At 36.6% G+C, this 19,409-nt stretch overlaps 1 protein-coding gene across 11 annotated transcripts in view; it reads right to left on the bottom strand.

Moving 5' to 3' along the window:
• Liprin-gamma (liprin protein kazrin) overlaps positions 1 to 19,409 on the bottom strand; it is a 280,018-nt gene that overhangs the window by 242,024 nt on the left and 18,585 nt on the right. For all 11 annotated transcript variants that reach the window (XM_076824643.1, XM_076824655.1, XM_076824647.1 and 8 more), the window contains exon 2: positions 14,883 to 15,018. The gene's annotated coding sequence lies outside the window, so the exon portion shown is untranslated. The remainder of the gene's footprint in view (positions 1 to 14,882; positions 15,019 to 19,409) is intronic.

Raw genomic sequence — 19,409 nt, 5'->3', positions numbered from 1 at the left:
GGAAATTCATAATAAAAAGTCGTAACATGAATAATCTTCCCTCTTCTTTTCCTAATTTCACAACAAGGTATGTAAAACAAAATATAATATTATATTTATATAAAGGTACTTATTTGCTGTGGTATGAAATTTTTATTTATTTGCACGAGGTGTGAAAATTCTTCGCGTGGTGCAAGGAGGGGTTAATGGTGTAAAAAACCAAAGTTTATATCTTTTCACTATGCCGTTCAATTACGAAGGATATAACAGAAGTACAATTTTCCTGTAACTGAATGTTGCAATTCAGTTGTCTCAGGATTTGTTATAGTCCTATCGAAATTCTGAATTGTCAGCACGGCGGAGCGTGTTAAGGCGATGCTAATATTGCTAATTGGTTTCGCCAGAAGAACTCGATTCGGGTGTTCATTTCATCGAGTTAGAGTCCATTGCTATCACTGGATTTGTGAGGATTCCAGCGCACGGTCTTGGAGACTCCCATCCTCGTACGGATTCATAATTTGCTCGCTTGGAATACCAAGGATAACACGTTGGACGCCTCGCAACGAGATTTGTAAATACGGTTACTCAGGAACAGGGATTGTAACCCGCCCAGAGCGGGTTACTAGTAACATGAGACAGTCTGGTTTAGACAGCCACTTAACGTACTCTGGTCATGCGGCCGAAAAAATGAGCAATCTTTATGAATTTTTTACTCGATGAATAACAAATATAATCGTGCAAAACTTTTTATATAATGTTCATCTACGTGTGCCCTGCTCAATTTTTCGGCCAGATGACCAGAAAGTCACCTTAAGGGGAGGTTCGGGTGTAAATGTCGATTTTTTTTTTATTTCATTTTTCGAATGTCCAACCTTTTAGGAATACGTGTTTAAAAGGATTTGTTGAAATTCGTAAAACTCCCGAAACTTCTGAAACTTTTTTTATTTTGAAGAATATACTTCTAGATAGGGGGGGGCTAGAAAAAATTACAAAAAATTAAAAATTTATAATTTTGAAAGACGTTGAAAGAACGAAAAATACAGGGAAAAGTGATTTCAAACTTGAAGTGTCGTTATTTTCTAAAAAAAATGTCATTTTTTGTAATTTTTTCTAGCCCCCCCCCCCCTAGACAGAAGAATAATCTTCAAAATAAAAAAGGTTTCAGTCGAATCGGATAATAACTTTTGGAGATACAGCGCCCACCGATTTGGATCAATTTTTGACGCCTTGACTTTAACGGCTACCCAGGGCCGTCTGCAATGATTAATTATAAAACAAAAAATATATTTCTATAACATAAGCCATCCTTAATGCAATGCAAAAAGTTCCATTAAATTATATATAGCAGTTTTCCTTTAATTAATTCCTAAATATCACCTATTTTTGGGCGTTCTAGACCGGAACCTCCCCTTAAGTGGCTGTCTGGACTAGACTGTCTTATGTTACTAGTAACTGACTCCGAGCGGGTTACAATCCCTGCTCACGAATGCATCCACCCACTTCATACGTGCATGATATATTTTACTTATTCAAGTAGGTAATGTTAAATTCGGGATTGGGTACCCGTTGTAATTTACATTGGTGCAAAGCTTGATTAATATATTTTTAGCTGATACCATCTATCACGGAAATGCTCAAAGAAATTTTGCTAGAAGAATGGAGCAAGATGAGCTCGAATTTCACAGAAAATCTGAATATATATTAAAGCTTACAATAAAATCGCAGGGATATTAGAAGAATATTAACTTATTGCAATTACGTTTGTGTAAATTAAATATTGAAATTTGGGCGAATATTTTTCTGCACGGTCTCCGCTACTTCCACGGATAATAACACTTTAATAACACTAAACTGTGTACAATTTTTCAAATTGAACGCGCCCAAAGCAATAGTACCATATTAATCAAAGTTTATTTAGAATTGCAGATTCTTAATTCGAAGTCGATTAAATTCGTGTATCTGTTGAAAAACCCTTGCTCCATTTCGCAGGAAATAAGGTGTAGCTATTTAGTTCTGCATGAACTTTGAGAACGTTTGAATATGAAACGATCACTGGCCAATGAAATTCTCGTAACGAATGGCGCCGAGCAGCGCTAAGCTCCTTGATTTACAGGAGGACGAGCTCCGAAATATGTAGAATTATACACGTTCTTCCTGAAAAGGACGATAATGAACGCGTGTTACCAGAAATTTTATTACGTTCATTACTCTTGTCAGACTAATTCCCTAGGCTCGTGTGACTTTGCCCACATACACGCGGTATTTTCGCTGAAATTCGCTACGTTAACGCTCGTCACCACGCTACGTGGTAATAGATGGCTGGCCATTTTGCGGTAGCCCGTTAAAGTCCACGCGATAATGAAATCGCTGGCCACTGCTTTGCCTCGTATTGAATAAAATACAGTACGTTAGGAAAGCTCCTCTGCAGCAGTACTGCCTGCTAACGACTTATCGTTGGGAGAGTTTGCAATTAAGGCCTGCGATTCGACCGACTAACGAAACCGAATAAATTCAATTCAATTCCCTCTGCTTTATTTAAACATAAACATACCGATGAGTTTAACTATGTTCGGTACGCTTCCTGATATTTTCCATATATAACGAGGGATATTTAATTTGGATTTCGCACTCGTGCAATAAAGCTTCGCTCGAAATCGGAGCAACGTGATTGGGAATTGCAGTATTTGAATGTTTTATTGTACGAAGATCTTTATAGGAATTAGTAGAAAACAACTGATTGGAGAATAAAGAATAATTGTAGGTACTTTTAAACACGTATGTATGCTTTGAAGTGCTACATTCATGTATAGCTAATGCAAGAGTAAGGCCCGTTTCACACATTCACGGCACGGCACGGCACCGTTTATACGGTTAAAGGAACGAAGATCATATAGAGACACGTCACGGCGGCCGTTCGCCGTCTATGCGGCGACGGCAGGTGTGAAAGGTCTCTATATGATCTTCGGTCCTCCTTTTACCGTATAAACGCTGCCGTGCCGTGAATGTGTGAAACAGGCCTAAGTGTACTGTGAACAAACTTTACTAACGTCCAGAATTTATTTCAACAATGAAATACCAATCCTAAATTTCGAATTAGTTAAGACACCTATAAATTAGATAAAAGTGTAGGAAACGTTCCAAATTTGAAAAATTTTTTAACCTCAAAGAAGCCTCTCAAACATCCCTTAAATTAATATATCATTCGAGATATATTGGTACGCAACGAAACGTATCCGCTAACGACACTGCTAAGCAGAGAGTAGAGCGAGCAGTTTTCTGTAAAACTATTGTTCCATTAAACGTAATTGTAAGTTAATCAATTTCATTTGCATTAAGTGTATCGTGTTTATTAATAAACTAGCAAACTACTCCTGAGCTCTGCTTTGGGCCTAAGAGATATTAAGGACTCTGTGGAAACATATTTCACTCCTTTTCACCCCCCCTAGGGGTTGATTAGGGCAAAATACTGAAATTGGTTCTATACATTTATGTGGGTAACCTTTTGAAGTAAAAACCAAGTTGATATCTAATCGGGCCTAAGAAATAATAAGGAGTCCGAGAAAACATATTTTACCCCCTTTTACCCTCTTCGGATTGGAATTTCAAAAAATCCCTTCTTATCGAGCACCTACGTCGCAAAAGGGATACACCCTCTGAATTTCATGTTTCTAGAGTCAGCAGTTTGGGCTGGACGGTGATGAATCAGTGACGCAACGATTATATAAGTATATATGTACAAATATACATATATGTCTATATCAAAATGACCAGAACTGTAGAGTGTTGGATGTGACTCCCGCACACCCTATAATCTTTAATAAGAAAATATGAGAGTATTGTAGAATCTTATAATGCAAGTAGAAGAGTGACGGGATGAAAGGGACATTGCAATTATCTGAAAGATAAAGGATCTTCCCAAGGCAAAAGTATATTTATTTTGTAGCAACACTAAAGCATGATCAACCACGTCCAACTGCAAGTCGCTGTCACTTTAAAGATGGCGAACAAAATACACTTTATAAAAAGCGAAAAATAAGACAGGTAAATATAGAGAAAAGCTTAAGTGTATCCTCCGTTCAAAGCGTTTGAAAAATACGATATTTTCATGAATTAAAAAAAACTGAACAACATACAGTAAAAATACTTTTTGGATTTTATTAATTTATATTTGAAGAATAAACAAAAAAATGATTGTTTGAGTTTTATCAATTTTTGCCTTAGATATACAGTAGGGCGGAGCGGAAAATTTAAATTTGACTCTTCAGTTGGCCTGGGTGCGAGATAGTTGTCTTTTGATTAACCAAACACAACTGTAAAAAATTTTGGAAAAATATTCATGTCTGCTGGTTCCTTTCTCTCCTAAAAATGATTATATGATTTGTAGTGATTTTATTAGTTAAATTTATTAAATTATATTTATATATTTTAATGTAAAGGCATATAAAGTTTTGAATTTTAGAGTATTAAGAATATTAATAAATATAATATTATTAATAATTGTAATTTAATATAAATATTATTAAAAAATATTTATATTAAATTACAATATTTATATTAAATTATTATTAAATGATTATATGATCATTTTTAGGAAAAAAAGGAACCTGCAGACATGAATATTTTCCAAATTCTTTTTACAGTTGTGTGTGGTTAATCAAAAGACAACTATCCTGCACCGAAGCCAACTGAAAATTAAAATTTAAATTTTCGCCTATATAGTATCGCTCCGCCCTAATATACAGCATTCATTGTACCACTGTAGACATTAGAGCTCTTGACGGGCGCCACTGTAAAAAGCTTAATTATGGACCGATTTCAAAAACTCTTACGGCATTATATTCATAATTAGACTCGCTATCGCCTTATCCGCAAAAAGTAATTTTGGATCACCCAATTTTTTTTAATGGACAGTTTTATGCGCAGAACAATATGCTTCTTTACATCATTATGTTTAAACATCTGCTAAAAATCGCCGGATTGTTTGTTTGCAATGAAGACGGATAAGGCGATAACCATTCGCATATATTTTAAGAATATTTTTAGTTTTTTCATTTCAGACGATCCTGTCACGAGTTCTGATGGCGCCCGTCAAGAGCTCTAATTTCTACAGTGGTACAATGAATGGTATATATCAAAGGCAAAAATTGATAAAATTCAAACAACAATTTTTTTGTTTATTCTTCAAATATGTAGTAATAATATCCAAAAAGCTTTTTTACTGTATGTCGTTCAGTTTATTTTTGTTTAATTCATGAAAATCACGTATTATTCAAGCGTTTTGACCGGAGGGTACCCTTAATATCACCGTGTACCGTTATGGTCAGATAATTAGCCTTTCGAAGTAGTGTTACCAATTAGAACTAGAGTGGTTATTCAGCTGTTTTACTATCTGGTCCTAAACAAAAATGTCCCTTTTCTCTATCCTGTTCCTCGAAACGTGTTCAAGCCATAAGTGCTAACGACCACCAAACGCTTCATCCTAACTCACTTGCAGCCCCAGCGCCAGGATCGCAGAAGTGACACTCTTGCTCGTGAAGTTATGGGAAAGAGTAGGTCACCGTTGTAAAAGCCGGGCTAAAGAGAGGGCTTAAAGAGATGTAACGTAAAACTGTGAAAAATTCTTCCTCTGTGTGCGCGCTACCCTGCGCCGGAAACCTTTCATTGCAGACAATTCAGACAATTCGCCGCTGACAGGTCGGATTTGCAACGAGCGCTACTAATTCCTGGCGTTCACACACACTTTGGTGGTGTAATTGGATTTTCATGTCAGCTCCAGCCAAATGACCTCGATATTTATATTGGGGCTAACGTTCGCCGCGAATCTCCTGACCCACACTTTCAAACGATCTTGTCACAATCATTAGACATTAGACTCGGGAGCAAATCCTGTTCCCACGTTGAAAAAGCGCTGCAGGACGCTTCTAATAACTGAATTTTCGAAGCATTACTATTTCCAATTCCGCGGTTAGTTGGATGGTTGTTAGTGGGTCAGATTTAAGGGAAAAGGCCCAGATGGTAAACGTTCTGAGGGGCCCATTTTTTCGGGTTTACTAAAAACAGGATAAGTGTAGTAGCACGGAAAAAAATAGTGTTTGGATGGAATCATAATATTTTTGAAGATGGGATCTTGAGGGGCCTTTTGAGCAAGGGCCCAACCGCTCATCGGCTGCCCGTTAAACAGTAATAATAATTACCCTAAAATTTCCTACACTCCATTTCTCTAAGACGCCAATTTCACGATGTGGTATTTTTTATTACAGCATGCCTCGTCGATTTACCTTCACGCGACCAGCAGAAGTATCACCACTTAATCACACTTCCTCATATCACTTCGACAACCCATCCATGTTCGACTCTGCCTGACCAGTTCTTTCCCACACCGTGCGAGATTCAAGCAGACCAGCTGTAACCGTTACGAGATCGATCGCAGGTACCCCCAACGGGCAAGGATCATCTCCACTTCGCACCATCCAAGCACCACCCCTCATAAAAAGAGTGTCGCTACAAGCAGCGAACGACCTGGCGCATCGGCGATCCAGAAGCAATCATCGTCCGGGAGGAAAATAAAACGAGCTGATCGTCACTCACCAAGGCTGAGCACGCTCGAGTACAGACGGCACAGTATCCATCGGCACCAAAGCAGAGATCTGCTGCGGCCCGCTCGATTCAACGCGGTCGATGCCGACATATCGCGCGGCAGCCAGCCGAGCGAAGGTCCCGTCTTAAAAAGATGGATCGCGCGATCCACGGCACGGAGGATCCGCGCACTGAATGGCCCACATATTAAACAGCGGCATATCGCCTCCCGCTGCATAATGTGGTGCCACTGGGCGAGGGCAGGAGGAAAAAGGGAGAGAAAAAGAGGAAGATCGCTGGGCGCGAGCAAGAAGGAGGGAAGATGAAAGAACGCCAGCCCGTATGTATTCCCCTCCTTGCGGGCGAATGAATGACGCCATTCGTTGAATTGCGACCAAGATCCGGATGTGTCGAATCTCCAATGTTTGTCGCGGCTCGGGGAAACGCGGGATTTAACCCACTCACGGGGTCCAAGCACTTCAAATTCATTTCGATCCTGCAACGTCAGCGTCAAAACACTTCAAGCATCTTTCGATTCGTAGGGAATTTTTGTGGATTGCCACTGGTATTTCAGGTCAAATGGGTGGGTCACTGGATCAAATGTATTGTCTACTCTCGCTGGTTTGGTGAAGGATGTCCTAAATTTGGAAACATGTGATTATTGTGGGATAGCAGCGAAAAATAAATAAGTGCTCAGTAATTATAATACTGTTAGGAATAGGATCGATCTTTTCTTGTTTAATGAAACAATTTTTTCAATAAAAATAATTGGCACAAATCAATTTAATGGGGGAATATAACTTTTATCCAAGTGGGTCCAACTCACCAGTAGTAGTAACAGAGAAATAGATCTAATAGAAATAAATTTAGAAACGTGTGATTATTGTGGGATGACAGCAAAAAATAAATAAGTGCTCAGGAATTATAATACTATTAGGAATAGGATCGATCTTTTCTTGTTTAATGAAACAATTTTTTCAATAAAAATAATTGGCACAAATCAATTTAATGGGGGAATATAACTTTTATCCAAGTGGGTCCAACTCACCAGTAGTAGTAACAGAGAAATAGATCTAATAGAAATAAATTTAGAAACGTGTGATTATTGTGGGATGACAGCAAAAAATAAATAAGTGCTCAGGAATTATAATACTATTAGGAATAGGATCGATCTTTTCTTGTTTAATGAAACAATTTTTTCAATAAAAATAATTGGCACAAATCAATTTAATGGGGGAATATAACTTTTATCCAAGTGGGTCCAACTCACCAGTAGTAGTAACAGAGAAATAGATCTAATAGAAATAAATTTAGAAACGTGTGATTATTGTGGGATGACAGCAAAAAATAAATAAGTGCTCAGGAATTATAATACTATTAGGAATAGGATCGATCTTTTCTTGTTTAATGAAACAATTTTTTCAATAAAAATAATTGGCACAAATCAATTTAATGGGGGAATATAACTTTTATCCAAGTGGGTCCAACTCACCAGTAGTAGTAACAGAGAAATAGATCTAATAGAAATAAATTTAGAAACGTGTGATTATTGTGGGATAGCAGCAAAAAATAAATAAGTGCTCGGTAATTATAATAATATTAGGAATAGGATCGATCTTTTCTTGTTTAATGAAACAATGTTTTCAATAAAAATAATTGGCACAAATCAATTTAATGGGGGAATATAACTTTTATCCAAGTGGGTCCAACTCACCAGTAGTAGTAACAGAGAAATAGATCTAATAGAAATAAATTTAGAAACGTGTGATTATTGTGGGATAACAACAAATAATAAATAAGTGCTCAGTAATTATAATAATATTAGGAATAGGATCGATCTTTTCTTGTTTAATGAAACAATGTTTTCAATAAAAATAATTGGCACAAATCAATTTAATGGGGGAATATAACTTTTATCCAAGTGGGTCCAACTCACCAGTAGTAGTAACAGAGAAATAGATCTAATAGAAATAAATTTAGAAACGTGTGATTATTGTGGGATAACAACAAATAATAAATAAGTGCTCAGTAATTATAATAATATTAGGAATAGGATCGATCTTTTCTTGTTTAATGAAACAATTTTTTCAATAAAAATAATTGGCACAAATCAAATTAATGGAGGAATATAACTTTTATCCAAGTGGGTCCAACTCACCAGTAGTACAACCCCTGGCAATAAGTTTGGAACCAAACACAAAAGTACGAAATTAACGAGAAACACCAATATTTTTTATGTATAATATGCAACGGTATATGTATGAAACGCGTGGTAATGTTAAATTGGTCTATTTTAAAGTAAAAGCACCAAAAATAATTAAGAATTTTGTTTATTATATAATATAAAATATGGAAGAAACAAAATGTGTCTGGGAAATAAGTATGGAACGGACCGATGTTCTGGAAAAAGTATGGAACAATATAAATTTGCAAAGAGATTAACAATAATTTTTTCAGTATTTATATTACCTAGTATTTTCTGACATTTGTACATGCATATTAGTTAGTTACTTCATGGTTTTCATTTCATTATTCTCTTTTCAATACTCTTTTGAGACAGGAAACAAGCAAGTCGAATGAATAAAACATGCCGCCACGCAAACATTTATCTAACGATTTAAAGTTACGCATAGTTGCATTATTGAAAGAGGGTAATACTCAGCAAAAAGTAGCTGAAATTTTGAATTGTAGCCCAAGTGCAGTAAGTAAAATAAAAGGAAAATTTAACGAGACTGGCAGTGTGGTGAATCGCAAAAGAGGCGGACGTCCGCGCTCAACTTCAAGAAGAGATGACAGACGATTAAGACAGATCGTAAAGAAAATAAGAAGAGCCACATCTCGCGAAATTAATGAAAAAATGGGGTATTCTTTCTGCGAAGCAAAGACAAAGCAATTTCTCACTAAGGAACGCAAAAAGAAACGTTTAGAATGGTGTAAGAAGTACTACAAAAGTTTGGACTACAAAAAATTGGAGTAAAGTTGTTTTCAGCGATGAATCGCGTGTTTGTATCGGAGGAGGAGTTGATGCAGGACACTTCGTGTGGAGAACACCAATTGAAAAATTCAGTGAAGATTGTTTGAATTTTAAAATAAAATATCCAAAGTCGTATATGGTCTGGAGCTGTATGACAGCTCAAGGAGTTGGACAAATATGCATTTTGTATAAAAATTGTGAACTCTGAAGTATATATTCATATATTAGAATACTTTTTAATACCGAGTTTAGATCAGTGGTTCGAGGATTCGGATGATTTTTATTTTCAACATGACAATGCAAGTTGTCATCGAAGCAAAATAGTTCAAAACTACCTTCAACAAAAAGGCTTTGGAACCATAAAATGGCCAGCAAATAGCCCAGATTTAAGTCCCATCGAAAATTCGTGGGCACTTTTGAAACAATTTATACGCGACAAAAAACCAAAAAATAAAAATGAACTTTTGGAAGCCATTAAGCTGTCATGGAAACAAATTTCGCCATCACAGTGTGAAAACTTGATTACATCGATGCCAAAACGTATACAAGCTGTGATACATGCACGTGGGAACGTCGCAAAATACTAGGTAATATAAATATTAAATTAATTATTGTTAATTTCTTTGCAAATTCATAATGTTACATACTTTTTTCCAGAACATCGGTCCGTTCCATACTTATTTCCCAGACACATTTTGTTTCTGCCATATTTTGTGTTATATAATAAACAAAATTCTTAATTATTTTTGGTGCTTTTACTTTAAAATAGACCAATTTAACATTACAACGCGTTGCATATTGTACATAAAAAATATTGGTGTTTCTCGTTAATTTCGTATTTTTGCGTTTGGTTCCAAACTTATTGCCAGGGGTTGTAGTAACAGAGAAATAGACCACATCCCAAAATTTGATTCACTTATTTCCACAGTTAAATAAGAAAAAAATCCATCTCTACCGGAATTACCCAGTTTGAAATATGAGTCACGAATCACAGAAGTGTCTTGTGTAACAAAGCTCTTAGAAGTTTTACGCTGGATGGCCCATTTCTGGATCAGAAAAGCTTCCAATACTTGTGAATAGTAATTTTGGAATTAAATAGTGCGCATTGCCTAATATTGTATTTATTCCATTTGGACGAGTGTCATTATTAAAATGTCCACACACATTAACACCTATACATACCACACGCGTGAACTTTCAAAGTCACTTTTGTCCAGAAAAGCTTCAGAGGTTCTGTCAAGCTCCATACTTCAGAGATTTAGTCTACAATTTCGATTTATTTTTAAGTACGCGGTCACCCCTTTTCGCCAACCCTGTACGCAATTATTACCCTACAGTTTTAATGAATCATAAACTGTCCATTCTTTCACGAACCTAAGCAGTGGTCTACTAGATCCAAAATATTAATAAAAAGAGCTTCGGGAGAGGCCGAACTTAATGCTTTCCTTCGAGTGAAAAATTACAGATCGTTGGAGGGCAACGTAAGAAGCACGCGAGCAAGAAGAGGAAAGAGAGAACGTCCAGAGCAGAGCAAACATTGCGTGACATGTCGTTGTAAGTTTATGTCGCGGTTACCATTTCTATTTACGGGAACGCACTTTATGGAGGATATTATCGTTTTAATACCCCGCGGTGCTGGCTCGTAACGGACTCCTGGAATCTTCCGAGCAGCTCCTGCGCCGAGGCGAGCTCACAAATTTCGCGTATTCTTTGCAGCGTCTCTTTAGAAATAGAAAGCGACCTGCTCCGCTTACGATCGTTTTCATCCGTGAGCACATGGGTACACGCTACCATTCCCTCCCTCTAGTTTATAGCTTGTTGTTCCTCCCTTCGGGATTAACACACTTCTGAGAAATGTATCGGAATAAGAAGAATCACCATTTCCATCTCCCGACCGGCGATACAAACATTTTACGATAATTGAAAACGCGACCCTACGTTTGGGGAGATTTACGAGGCGCTGCGCCAACCTTCCACCGTTTTATCCAACACTTGTTCGCAATGTATGTAGGTACATGCATGGACAAGCTCTCGGGGTAGGTCGATCGATTCCTTCGCTGTTTCCTACACAATCATTTTTCATTTCTGTAGTTCATTATTTTAATCGTACAAGTATGTGTATGTACCTAGTTGCATTGGCGAAAGCAGAGTGGTGTTTAGGATAAGCGCTTTTCTGTGCAATGTAAATAATCTGATAAAGTAGGGGAGACCGGGGCTAGTTGATACAGGGGGCAAGTTGATACAGATGAATTACCTCGACACCGTATATATGTAGCTCCATTTGAGCAAGATATGTGCAGATTGTTGTTCAATTCTTTCCTACGATTCAGCGTACGTGTGTACCTTGACGTTAACAATCGTTTTTTAATTGTTTTCGTTTATATAGAGAAAGAGTAAATAGTTTTGATACATTCAAATTGATCGTCCAAATAATATTTTTTCATTCATTTTGTATGCGTTTTCTCAAGTTTTCGCTTACTATATGTTAGAGAGGAAGGACCAAATTATATTTTGGCATATTTGTTATTAAGTAATTAGTTCAAATAAAAAATGAAAAAAATTGAAAACAGAATAACGTATCAACTAGCCCCGCAGTGGGGTAAATTGATACATCTTAGTTTAGCGTCTGGAATTGGTGCCGCTAAACTGAATAAATATGTATAAATTGCATTAATTAATCTTTTTCTTTCTTTCTTGTATGTGCGTTCATGAATGTGTGTATGTGTGCGTGCGCATATGCTACGTATGCCATTAGAATTAAGTATATGTAGAATAAATCTGACTGCGTTTCTAATATGTATATGTATATGTTTATGTATTTTAGATTGTAAGGGAGTTATTGTAAATTATTAATACGAGGACAATTAACATTTTTTCTGTTTCGCAGCGCCAAGTATTTTAAATAAAATGTTTATTCGTATTAAAATATTTATTTGTATTTATCATTACCTTTATGTACGTGCAGCTCATTTTGATTTCACAACTTTTTTTATTTTATAATTATTATTATCTTCTATTTTTTGTGATTTATTTGATTTCATGTACTTGGCGTAATTTTTGTACTTTTCTGAAGTTTTTTATGGAGATACATCTTACCTTCGTCCAAATAACATTTTTTCATTCATTTTGTATGTATTTTTATTTTTATTTTATTGTTTGTAAACGGGAAGGGGTTCCCTTTAGTGTACAGGAGTAAGAGGGTACATATAAAAACAAAGAGAGAGAAAAAACATTAAGACAGATGACGCAGTGGACATAAAACAATTTGTCTGACAAGCTCCGGTAATCGAAGTAATCGCGTTAGTAAAGTGCAGAGCTAAAATAGAGAACAGCTGAAGGATATCACAGTACATTATTGGGAATATTCAGATGACGTTTGAGTGCAGAATGAGATATGACGAAAAGGTCAAAGGAACTGGTATACTTACTACTTTTCTCAACTTTTCATTTACAATATATTAAAGAGGAAGGACCAAAGTATAGTTTAGCATATTTGTTATCAAGTAATTAATTCAAACAAAAATGAAAAACATTGAAAACTGATCTCCCCTGTGCATAATTTTCGATTTCAAAAATTGCTTGTCACACCGTCATTTGTGCTAGTGATTATAAAAATGACTTCTTAATCCTAATCTACATTGAATTTTTATAGATTTTCTACTTACAAGGGAAGTTAGGTAACCAGAAAAATCAGAAAATTACGCAACTTTGTGTGCAAGTGCAGTAGTTCATTCGCGACACAACCCTATTTTTTGTTGGTGCGATAGTGCGGTTTTTGGGGATGAAATCACCCCTTGAAAAAGTACAGAATTTTCTTTTCCGTGGAATATTTCGAGAACAGTCCGGGATATCGAAAAAGTTTAAAGGATAGTTTCTTTTTTATATCTGCAAAGCCGCATAAGGATAATTTTCGAAAAATTCATACTTTTCAAGTTACCCCCACCAGCGAATCCGAAATTCGATAATTATTTTTGAATAATAATTTCTCCTCGTTCGGGACATCGACCATGAAATTTAATTCTCAGAAACTAAAAATTTCAGAACTCAAAATATGGAATATTCTGCGAGCACCTGAATACAAAAACGATGAAGAGGTCGATGTCGCCGATCGAGCTACAAAGCTTCAATGAAAATACTACATTTCCAAGCGGAGAGTGGCATTTTCTCAGTCGCCCCGATGCTGGTGATAATAGATTGGACGTTGCGGTAGGCGCAAGCACGCAATTGTCAAGGAAACTCGAGTTTGAAAGGCGATATCACCGGAAGACATTTCACGCAGCATCGCGAAGGTAATACTAGCCTTGCGGTTCCACCGCGAATCTATGGAAAAATCCTAGACCAAAGATTGATTAGTCCTTGTTGAGTTTCCACTAATCTTACACCAGCGGATAATCATATTCCCATCAAAACAGTGTTGCTGTCAAATCGCCTTCCACGAACCTGAACAAATTTTTGAAGTTCGACGATCTGCATATCGCAACATAAAATATGCACGTACCTTCATAAAAAAATATTTGCAACCCAAATACGATACTTCCTACAATTCCACGCGTAACATCTGTGCAAATATATCTGGGCACTGGCACCTCCCAAAGAAGGGGCTTTGTAAAAAAAAAGAAAACTGGATTTTATTCTTCGAATAAATTTTTATAATCACCTAATGAATTTTACTGAATTTGCATTAAAAATATTTTTATCCGTTCAACTCGGCTCCCCCCAAGATTAAATCCTGAGTGCTCCACTGTCTGTAATAATTCACAAAATCTGCACATTATAATCTACCTACTGCAACTTTCAACGTCCTACTTTTCTAGAAGTACAAAAATTTGAAGATCCTCCATCACCGTCCAAAATACCGGGCATTATTAGGATATCTTTCCGGATCTTAGTGCACAAACACCCTTGACAATGTACAGGGTGTGCAATAATTATATACGATGGTTCACACAGGTGATTCTACACCTCTAGATCGGTGGAGATCTGTTGAAAGAATGTATGCACCACAGAATTGATCTTGACCATGAAATTCAAGGTCCTTTTTTTTATTGCAACGTGTTTGACTCACTAGCACGAGAAGAAGTGTCAAAGGAACTGTGTTCTAAATGACATTTCAAGTAGCAAGCTTTGACACTTTTTATCCTTCCACTGAATAAAAGACATTAAAATTTAAATTTTTATTGGATATTGAATTTCGAGGTTGAAATCAATTTTGCGGCGCATTTGTTTAACAGATCTCCAACGAGCGAGGTGTAGACTCACCTGTGTAAACCATTACATATATATTTTGTACACCCTGTACATTATCTGATACAACATAAATCATGTATCGATACGTGCCGTTGAAATTGCTCACCTAATTACGATTTCGTCGAGCAAGAGGCACGCCAGCTATTCCAGATGATCTCTGCACGTGGTGGAGGGGCTCACAACCGCGAAACAAGACACTGTGGTACACAATCACACTGGTCCATCGACTTTTCCTTCCGTATCTGAAGAAAAGAAACCATTCACGTTTCAATTAATATTGTGGCGATACAGAATGTCTTCGGCCTACATCAGTGTTTCCCAATCTTTTTTCAGGGGTTATGCCTAGGCAGGCGGTCGAAAAGAGGCGAATATTTGTGAATTTTTTTTGAAGAAGCGGAAGCGTATATTTTTACAGAACTTTTTGCGCTTAAAAGAGTAATATTTAAAGAACATTTGGTAATTTTTTTGTAGAAAAATATTTACGTTTATAATAAAATAACAAGCGACATCCAAGAAGCATTTTTTAAAATTTGCTTTTGCGGTGAGCATTGCCATTCGGAACCAGATTATCTAAAATCAAAAAACAAAATAGATTTCGTTAGTATATTAATGTATCCTCAGGTTGACGGAGAAAATTTTCCGAAATATTAAGTTAAAACAACATGGCAGCTATTTAAAGTTGAAATCCTGATTTTGTCCTGCAAAAATTACGCGAAAAAATCAGGATTTCAACTTTAAATAGCCGCCATGTTGTTTTAACTTAATATTTCGGAAAATTCTCTCCGTCAACCTGAGGATACATTAATATACTAACGAAATCTATTTTGTTTTTTGATTTTAGATAATCTGGTTCCGAATGGCAGTGCCCACCGCGAAAGCAAATTTTAAAAAATGCTTCTTGGATGTCGCTTGTTATTTTATTATAAACGTAAATATTTTTCTACAAAAAAATTACCAAATGTTCTTTAAATGTTGCTCTTTTAAGCGCAAAAAGTTCTGTAAAAATATACGCTTCCGCTTCTTAAAAAAAAATTCACAAATATTCGCCTCTTTTCGACCGCCTGACTAGGCATAACTCCTTAAGTCGCGATCCCTTTTCACAATATTCAAATAACCTGCGACACTCCCCCCTATAAAGTAAGGTAAATATTCGCTTTGTGTTACATAATTAAAAAAATATGGCAATGTAACTATATTAAAATAAATATGTGCTAAACACGGTCAACTAAAAATAACCGTGGACACCCCCAGAAAACACTTCGCGACCCACAGGTTGGGAATCACTGTCCTACATGCTATCAGCGCTTAACAGCACTGTTCAAATTAAAGTTTAGTTATAGATTTATGTATTCTTATCAAGTAGCTAATATTTGGGCCTAGTTATACAGAAAACTATCCTCAATGATCTGAAACTGAGTGAAACTTAGTTTGAAGATTTTAATGGTTAATGAAAAGTAGCTACATTTCTATTGGGTATATTTTATTTCTTGTTATTGTTTTACAATGTTGTTTAATGGGTTATTTGACAGTGAGTAGTATAATATTATTTTTAATTTCCTGGAGCTTTTGCTTTTTAAGTCTAAAATGGAACTATGAGATGGTACTCTTAATAATTGTATGATGTAACAGTTGTTCTATGGATTGGTAATTTTTTGCAAAATAAAGATCACGAAATTATGAACCCGTACTTCGTTTAACTAACTTTTTGTCATTTTGGCACACAAACAATGATGGTGCGCTACCAAAATCCGGTGACTTCTTAATTTTTTTTATGAAAGTCTCGAATTTTTACGGACCATATCAGAGGTTTGCGCCGAAATGACACATGTTTTACACATCCTGTAATTTTTTCCAAGTCGATTTGAACCTCAATTCGCTCGGAATCAGGAAAAAATGAAGAGAAAAAAATATTCGAGGAAAACGGATTTAAAGTTTCTTGGCAAAGGCGACGCTATAGGTTGCCGCTTCACGTTTTTACCTGCCAAATCTACAATTTTGCGAAGTTTACTATAAACCAAGCGGCATTTTATTGAGAAAAGATAGTACTTTCGGAAAATGCAATAAAAAATCGATTTTTCGACTGCCTAGTCCCCTTAATGCGCCGAAAAACGTATATATGTATGACCCCTTAAGGGGCTTCCACTGTGAAATGCCCTGAAAAAGTACCGCTGTTTGGAACTTTTTTTTGTCACCAAAAAACAGTGTTTACTAAATTGAAGTTTCTTCTATATATTAATACGTGTTTTTTGCACATTTTTTAATGCTTGCTTGCGCCAAAATAAGTGGGTGTAATATGCGGTGTAAAATAAAAGACGCCTCGACTGCGTGATCGATTTTGGAGGAACCATGTATCTCAAACTAAAAAACCAAACAGATTTATAATCAGCATGACTGTCGCTATGACGAAGACTACACTTAAATAAGTAGACTGATGAAGAATTAACAAAATTTCGGACGTCCAAAGTTAAAATATCGAAATTACCTAAAGTTTTTAATCATTCCGCGTCGCAAAAGATGAGAAAGACCAACGAAAATGTGTGATTCTAGTCTAGTAAATTACAAACCTTCCTGATTTCCCCGCCCCAGATACATAATTCCTCCAAACTCGACGACGCAGTCGAGGCGTCTTTATTTTCCAGCGCACATTACCTACACCCACCTATTTTATCGCAAGCAAGCATTAAAAAAAATATGTAAAAAACATTTTTGTATCCTCAAAACCCCTATTAATGAATATAAAAAACTTCAATTTTGTAAACCCATCCCTATTGCGACAAAAAAAAAGTTCCAAACAGCGGTACTTTATCAGGGGGTTACAGTGGAAAGACACCTTAAGCGGGGGTGAAATCCATGCCTAGATAATTTAAACACAGAATTCAACGAAAGAAAATCGATGTCTAGACACTCTGGATATAGGAGCCGCAAAGGGTTAAGTGGTGCCACGTAAAAGGTGGCTGGTTCGATAATTTTTCATGCTACGATTGCTCCTCTTTCGTTGGCGTAGAATTTAGGTGCTCCGGTTCTGCCAGCTACCCCATTACGAGGGTCGTCGCACTATTAACTCCGCGGGCTTTAGTTTTGTCTAGATACTTGGCTGCTTGACCCTACTTTGCATCACGTGCCAAGCCAAGTGGGATCAGGTACCATTTATCCACTCCGACCGGTTGCGATGCTGTAATTCAAACCGCTTCGAGGGCTACCATTGTCAGGGAAGAGAGATATCAATGTCGCTTTGAAATCCGCGTAAATACTTAACGTTATTCGGCGGGGCCCTCGGCAAAATATGCACTCGCTAAAACCTGATCGATCAACTTGCTATTACATTTACTTGGAACAATCCATCGTTCCATTTTCCGGTGCCATTCGCTCAAAGCTTATCAACGACGAGAGTACTCTCATCTATATCGTTGAAGTATTGATGAATTTTGAAAATACACATATTTATGAACTCTCCGAGTCTTCTTTTGCAAAAATGAATTGAATGATTGATATTGTCGAGAGTAGGGTGAAAGGAGAAAATCGCGGCCACTTATGCTATAATTATAATAAAACCAAAATATGAGGTGGAATATTTTTTGAAAATTACCTTAATGTATAAAGCAGAAAGTGTTTGTCTGTCGCCTAAAAACTTTCGAACGATAAACTCTGGGGCCACGAAATAGGTCCCAGCTCATTATGCCTAGCTAATCCAGATGAAGGTGACCAGTTTCATTAAAAAAAATAAGTAAATAAAAACAGCTTTTTTAAATCAAACTCTAAATTTCTGGGGAAGCCGAGTAGTAAAGCTAGTTCTCAAGGATACGAAAATAATTAGTTTTACATTGATTTTCTCAATGAAATTAAGAAATACACAAAAGATGAGGTTGACTGTTATTATTCACACCTTCGTCATTTAAACATCTTTCGTCGTTTAAATAATCTCACGAGCTTTTGGATCCTGTTGGTGGAGTGTTCGTGAAGTAGTTTAATTGAATCATCATTTCCTACTTGAATTCCTCCAGTCTCTGCAAAGTCTGTTTTGCTTCAGTATAAGACACCTACTCCGAAGCGAAGGAACGTTCTATGTTTGAAACAATCGCCCTATTTTAAAGTTTCAGCTGTGCACAATAACCCAGGAAGCTCTCGAAAATTCCAGCTGTGATTGGGCTTATTTGACGTACACACAATAGGTCGTCACGTCCGTGGCAAAACTGTCGTACAAGTCGCTGCAACTTCCTCCTCCAACTTACTTTACGGGGTGTTTAAAAATTATATGTCGAGGTTCACACGGGTGATTCTACACCTCTGTGTGAGTGGAGACGTGTTAATAAAATGCTGCCGCAAAATTGATCTCGATATCGAATCTCGAGATGCAATTCTTCTTATTTCAATGTGCTTTAATCATCGTCAGTGGAAGAATAAGAAGCGTCAAAGGAACCATTTCTGTCTTTCCTTCTTTGGAACACAGTTCCTGTGGCACCTTTTCCCGTTTGAGTGAGACAAACACGTTGCAATACAAACGATTAACCCTTAATTTTAAAGGTAAAGTCAATTTTGCGGCACATTCTTTTAACACATCTCCGTCGATCCAGAATGTGTGAAGCGTGATATATATTTTTTAAAAATAGTAGCGTCTGTGGGCCCAGGGACGGAT

This window comes from Andrena cerasifolii, chromosome 12 (assembly GCF_050908995.1).
Source record: "Andrena cerasifolii isolate SP2316 chromosome 12, iyAndCera1_principal, whole genome shotgun sequence".
NCBI lineage: Eukaryota > Metazoa > Arthropoda > Insecta > Hymenoptera > Andrenidae > Andrena > Andrena cerasifolii.
This window is presented reverse-complemented; position numbering and strand designations above follow the sequence as displayed.